Source organism: Phyllobates terribilis, unplaced genomic scaffold (assembly GCF_046119375.1).
Source record: "Phyllobates terribilis strain yellow unplaced genomic scaffold, ASM4611937v1 Scaffold_5__5_contigs__length_657084704, whole genome shotgun sequence".
In the NCBI taxonomy this organism is placed as follows: domain Eukaryota; kingdom Metazoa; phylum Chordata; class Amphibia; order Anura; family Dendrobatidae; genus Phyllobates; species Phyllobates terribilis.
Genome location: NW_027362765.1, coordinates 333016569 through 333023831, shown reverse-complemented (window position 1 = coordinate 333023831; position 7263 = coordinate 333016569). Strand labels below are relative to the sequence as shown.

The window sequence follows — 7263 nt, the reverse complement described above, 5'->3', positions numbered from 1 at the left end:
AGGAAAATCCATTTTGGTTTCGTTTTTGTATGTTTTATTGTGAGTTCGTAAAAGTGGCGTAATACCTCTGACAACGTTGTTCACAGCAGTGACCTGGGAGTCAGAAATGCTTTCAGGGGTCTTCCCCATGCTGTTCCCATGTCATTTGAGCACTGTTCCCATCGATTTGGGCAATTTTTAGGCCTCTGCAGACCTCCGGGGGGAGCCGCCTGAAAAATGTTCGAGTTTTTCATAGACTTACATTGGGCTCATTGCTCGGGTCGAGCACTCGAGCATTCCAATTTGCTCGACTCGAGCATTTTAGTGCTCGCCCATCACTAGTACTGATGAAATGTGGAAATTATACCAAAAGCGAGGGCTTCATAAGAAATCAGGAAGTTCACAAAATAAAAAGGTGACAGTGGAAGATTCTGGATCCCCACAGCGTGGGCGTAGTTGGACACGGAGAGAGCGGGAGGGCCCACTCCCACTTCGTCCCCAGTGAAACCCACAGCGCCGGGGTTTGAGGATCTTTACGCTGAAGTAAAATTGCTGTTGCAGGAGGTCAAAACACAGCGACAGGAGTTGGCTTTTTCTCCCAGAGAGGTTTCCCAGTCAGAGGGAGACACAAGTGATTGACTTCTTGGCCGAGCCCTCCACATAGATAGACGCCCTCATGTAAATTTGGTCATTAATTGGCAAAATAAGAATAGGGGCTCACAACAATAAATGTTATTAATCTTAACCAATCACAGTATATAAACTAAAGGGAAGACATTTTAAAATTATATATTTATTAAGGTATAAAGTTAAAAACATACCAAACAATTGTGCAAAAAAACAAAACAACCCTGACTCACAGGCTAACAGACTAAACATTGTATACTAATTACCAATCAAACAGAAAAAAAACCCAACCAATAACCTAGGTTATAATCATGGTTCAGCTTCCCATCTACTGTTAGTAGTTATATTGTCCGAGGTCAGCCTATACTCTCCTAGGTATACCTAAACAAGTAGTATATTGGTTAGATGATTTCAGTATGACATATCTATAACCATCCACTCAAAGGAAGATGCCTAGTACCCAATTTCAACTATAACCATCCATTCAGATGAAAAATGCTTAATGCCCGAAAAATGCTTAATGCCCGACGCGTTTCACCACCAACTGTCGTAGCGGCTCTTCAGGGGCAACACAAGTTAACAAGCCAATATATGGTTATGTATAACACATTACAGATAACAGTTTCTGTTTACTCCACTGAGAAATCAACAAATAAATCTTCTTCTAGTGTCTCTCTTGCTGTAGCTTTTATTTAGAGATTCATCTAGTATTCCCCATGACCTATAGAGGTTGCTATTCCATCATCATTTATAAACACTCATCAGATCAGAGCCAAATACTCCTTTTGATGATATAGACCTAAGTCTGTCTCACTCCATATGCTGGAAAATATACAGCAAAGATGTGTGGGGGAAAGAACTGTGGCAAGATGTTTGGGCAATTGTGCAAAGAATTAAAGTGACTGTATTTCACGTTGACGTCCATTGTGCTTCAGATAACCTGGAAAGACTCTTCAATTCAATAGCGGATGAACATTCCAAAATATCAGTTGCTGATGCCAGTGAGGAGCCTGACTCAGCTGAAAAGCAACTTGGATTGGCTCAATGGGCACATCAGAAATGTGGGCATCTTGTAGAAAAAGCTACTTATGAATGGGCACAAACCAGAGGAGTGCCCCTCAGGTTACATGTAATTAAGGAAACAATTATGAAATGGCCAGTGTGTCAACATTCACAACAGAGACCTATTCCCCATGTGGTTAGGGGCCATATAGCCCGAGGCAAATTGCCTGGACAAATTTGGCAGGTGGATTATATTGGTCCCCTTCCACAAGATGGAGGATGTGTGTATGTATGCACGGCTGTGGATACATACTCAGGGTACATGATGGCTTGTCCGTGTAAAGCGGCCAATGCCAACAGTACGATCAAAACAATGGAAACCATAGTATTATACTACGGAATTCCGTAACAAATTCAGAGTGACAATGGTAGTCACTTCAGGAACAAGAAGGTTGCAGAATTTTGCTCCGAACATAACATTGAGTGAATCTTTCATATCCCATATTATCCCCAAGCCGCAGGATTGGTAGAGCAGATGAATGGGTTATTCAAAGAACAATTAAAGAAATTGGGAGATGGAACTTACAAAGGGTGGAGAAAACATTTAAATGAAGCCCTTAACATTCTTAACAGGCCAATTGGAGAACAGGAAACACCATCAATGAGGATGATTACCCCCAATTTACAGATAATGCCCTTAAAAGCTTCTACCACAGAACAGACGGTTCTCTATTGGGAATTGGAGACGGGAGCACTAGGACCCTATAGGGCTACTCCACAAGCTGCAGGATTAGATCTACAATCCCATGAGGAAATCAGATTGGAACAGGAGTTATAAAGGCAATCAGAACTGCTATAGGATTACAAATGCCTCCTGAACATTTTGGTCTTATAGCTCCAAGGTCAGATTTAGCCTTAAAGGGAATTCAGGTGATGGGAGGAGTGATAGATCAGGACTATCAAAGTGAAATTAAGGTACTCCTGCTGAATAGTGGGGATACTGATTGGTTGATTCAAAAAGGAGACAGGGTAGCTCAATTGTTGATTTTATCCATCCAGAAAATGAAGGTGATCAAGGGAACAGCCCCCACAGTAATAACTGTCAGAGGAGATAAAGATTTTGGTTCCAGTCATTCTTTAAATGATGGTGCAAAAACATGGGTAAAACAAGCTGGGGATAAAGGTCCCCCAGAGCCTGCAGAGGTGATTGCTAGAGGGGCAGGTAATGTGTTAATAGTGATGAAGCCAGGACAGGAAAAATGGGAACATATTCCAGCAGACAGGTGTTATCTCAGAGACTAATAAATCTGCTCTTTCTTTTTAGTGTCCAATTCAAATATGGAGATGGTGGCTGATCGGTGTTACAGGCATGGTCCTTTCGGTCTCTGTCTCTACCCAACCGTAGTATCAACAAAGAGAAGAAGTGCCAGTCAAAGAAAATGTGGCATTGTGTAAAATTAAACAGAACCTATGGAGTTACTTGGCACAATTGATGAACATGAGCCATTTTTGTATGACAAAAACTGCTACCGCTACCAATATACTAGAGAATTGTATGGTAGCTATACCAACTCCCTTACAACTGTGGACAAACTCAATAGGGGGGTTTGTCCAAGATGAGGAGATTGAAGGAGATGTGATCCAAAATGATACATATAACCTGTATTACGCTTGTATAAACTGTACTGGAGAGGACTTCCTTACTGAAGACATGATAACTATAAAGACTCAAAATAATGCATCTGCTGAGTTATGTTATCAAATGACTTGTAATCAAAATAAAATAGGTAAAAATAGAAGGTAACAAAAGGCACAATGAACATAATATCATGTGCGGTTCACGTTCAGATAAAAATTTCAAGAGAATGAGGTAGCGAAAAACATGAAGTGCAACAAAACAGTAATCTCTCTCTCACATATACAACATGTAAAATTGCCCAAGGGGTGGATGTTTTCTTGTGGGAATACAACTTTTAATTATATTTCAGCTAACATAATAGGTGGGCCATGTGTTATTTCTAGATTAGCCCTAATGATGTATCCTTTGTTTCCATCCCATAAAGCTAAACGTCCAAAGAGGGGATTTTCCTGTTTAGCTGAAGATTGTAAGTATAATGTAAAAATATTTAGATTTGAGAGTCCTCAATGGTTGATACCATCTTTTCAGTTAGCCATTAAAAGGTAACAAATTGCAAGCTTTCGAGACTACTCAGGCCTCTTCATCAGGCATAGTATACCACAAAATCTGAAGAGTCACATATTTATACACAATAAGACATACAAAAAATGCAATAGGTAAGACAGGTGATGAAAAGCAGAGTTATTATGGAAGAGATAAACAGATCTGGCTATAAATATTTTAGCAGTTAATAGATAAAGAGTGTGAAGGTTTTATTGTCCTGTGATTAGGTCCAGTGTTATGATGGCCTCACAAGTCTGAGGAGCAAATTCCTTAGTTGATGTAGAATGAGATAAATCCATGCGACACATTCATTCCTGTTCTGAAAGTGTTAAAGGTCACAATCAGTTTATATTCATGAAGGAAGCAAACAGACAACTGATGGACACGCGCTACTACAAAAAACTGGAGTCTGACCCTACACAGGACTATTACAAGGAACTAAACAAGTTGGTATCTTGTCTGCCTCACGAATCCATAAGAGCCGATGACCTGATACCAGAGAGTCCAAGAATAGGGACATTCTATATGCTCCCCAAAATCCACAAATCTGGAAATCCAGGAAGACCAGTTATTTCATGTGTGGGCACCCTTACTGAGCAAGTTTCTGGATGGGTAGAGTGTGTTCTTAAACCACTGGTAAAGAGTACACCCAGATACATTCAGGACATGACAGACCTACTGAATAAACTAGCAGCAATAGGTCCTCTACCAGAAGGAACCATCCTGACCACCATGGATGTGGAATCTTTGTATTCTAATATCCCACACAAGGATGGATTAAATGCCTGCAAAATCTTCATAGAAAATACAGGAATTGTTGCTGATTCTGTGGTCAAACTTACAGAATTCATCCTCACACACAATTACTTTGAATTTGATAACAACATATATCTACAGGAAATGAAAGGCTAAAGAACCAAATCAATAAACAGGGTTGAAGTACATAAAATCCATATGGACCCATGTTATTGCATGCTGGACTTTAAGTCAGAACGGACCATCATATAAATATACTAGGAGGTCTCTGCTGAGCAGAGAAAAAAAGATGGCCACTAGAGTTCGTACAAATTCATAAAAATATCTTTATTGAAAATATAAATACCACATCAAAACAATTCGTATCTATGCACAAACAGACCACATCATGTGGACACAATGCTGGAGACCAAAACTATTGGATTAAAAAGTTACACCATAAAAACCATGTGACACAGCGGCCACAATTGGTGAGCCTACGTATAGTAGATGATTAAGGGGAGGTAATGAAAAAAATATATACATTCTATCTCCAATATATAAATGTTGCATGTAAATTTGTCAATAAAATATAGAGTATTTCATCCTCCCAATTTGTTTAAATCTAATTATGACATCCAGAATACTTATAAATTATGGTTATTAAAGAACATACCCCATATTCAAATGAATGGCATTGCTCAAACATATACCTGGATAGTCACTTGGCCACCAAACGAACCGCTGTTGGCGTCACCCCGACGCACGTTTCGGTAAGAACCTTTTTCAAGGGGTATTCATGCATACTGATCACCCACCCTAATATACCCTGTGACAATTAGTGAAGTGTGCGCATGCTATACCGCCATACCGGAAGTATCCAGCGGCGCGCACAGGCCAATCACCTGACTTCCTACAGACGCATCCCAGTCACCATGGAGAGGCGTCACATGATCCACAGTCACGCGATCGGAAGTACCGCCCCCGTCGTCAGGGACGCCATCCCCGCTACATGCCTGGCCATGGAGTGACGCGGCCCCACCGCCGCAACCGTGGCGCACAGTAACCTTTCCTTGCAACCAGAAATTTTTTTAAACCTGTCCGTTTATAACGACCACAGACAAGATAAAGATTCCCAATTCACATCAGGACTATAAGATCCCAGGTACGTTCAGCTGCATCACATCTAATGTAGTGTACTTAATTATATGTACCAAATGTCCAGCTGGGGGTCTGAAGAATTTCAGAATATAAACTGATGGTGACCTTTAACACTTTCAGAGCAGGAATGAATGTGTCGCATGGATTTATGTCATTCTACATCAACTAAGGAATTTGCTCCTCAGACTTGTGAGGCCATCATAACACTGGACCTAATCGCAGGACAATAAAACCTTCACACTCTTTATCTATTAACTGCTAAAATATTTATAGCCAGATCTGTTTATCTCTTCCATAATAACTCTGCTTTTCATCACCTGTCTTACCTATTGCATTTTTTGTATGTCTTATTGTGTATAAATATGTGACTCTTCAGATTTTATGGTATACTATGCCTGATGAAGAGACCTGAGTAGTCTCGAAAGCTTGCAATTTGTTACCATCTTTTCAGTTAGCCATTAAAAGGTATCAACCACTGAAGACTCTCAAATCTAAATATTTTTTTATCTACTGGCTAACAGGGTACAAGAATATATATTTTCCCTATAAGTATAATGTAAACCTTTTAACTGAATCAGAAATTCTAGGGTTATCCCTTACGATTGTAGGATCTCCTGCCATAGTCCCATATGCTGCTATGACTGTAGGGAGATTTTCTTGTCTTGTAGCTAGATCAATAAATGCTACCAGTAGAACCTTAGAAGATATATATTATTAGATTTACAAATTTACCGGAAAAGCTGTCTTACAGAATAGAGCGACTATAGATTATTTGTTATTAATTCACCATCTTGGATGTGAAGAGTTTGAAGGTATGTGTTTTAACTTGTCAGATCATAGTCAGGATTTGCAATTTCAGATTGATCAGTTACATGATGACATTGATCACATCACACAGAGTAATGGTAAATGGTGGGATTGGTTATTTTATTGGTTGCCTGATTTTGGTTATTTACGCTATATTTTAGGAATAATTTTTGCTATAATCTGTGCTTGTATCGCCTTATGCTGTTGTATACAATGTATTCCTTCTTTTATAGCAACGTGTCGTTCATCTGCTGAAGATGTCTCTTGAGATATGGTATTGTATGTAAATGATATATGGCTTCCAGATGATCAAGGGTGGTTTATAGTGCTAAGGTTTTTAATGTCCATCAGGAATCCATATTGGTAGCCTGTCTTTAACCGCTTCCCGACCGCCCACTGTAGATAAACGTCCGCGCTGCCTGGGCTCTGTACAGCGCGGACGTTTAAAAACGGTGGGTGGTCTCGCAGTGCTCAGGACCCCCTGGGTCCTGCAAGCGCTGTGAGAGCGGTGCAGAGCGTTAGCTCTGACAGGGAACATCATCGGGACCTGATTAGATCAGGTCCCAGTGATGTTAACCCTTTGCTGTCTTCTATATGCTGCGATCTATGAAGTGAAGATCTCATATAATGTAATACATGTCTATTACATTACATGAGATCAGGGATCAGAAAAATAAAAATTAATGTCCCATACAGGGACTAAGTAAAAATGTAAAAAAAAGTTAAAAAAAATGTTTTGAAACTGTTAAAAAAAAAAATACAAAATAAAT

At 39.7% G+C, this 7263-nt stretch overlaps 1 long non-coding RNA gene across 1 annotated transcript in view; it reads left to right on the top strand.

Annotated features, from left to right (window-relative positions):
* The window catches only part of LOC141271155 (uncharacterized), a 33911-nt gene extending 30183 nt beyond the window's left edge, over positions 1–3728 (top strand). The window contains exon 3 of the long non-coding RNA XR_012321847.1: positions 2933–3728. This is a non-coding gene — a long non-coding RNA (uncharacterized lncRNA). The remainder of the gene's footprint in view (positions 1–2932) is intronic.
* Positions 3729–7263: the final 3535 nt, after the last annotated feature.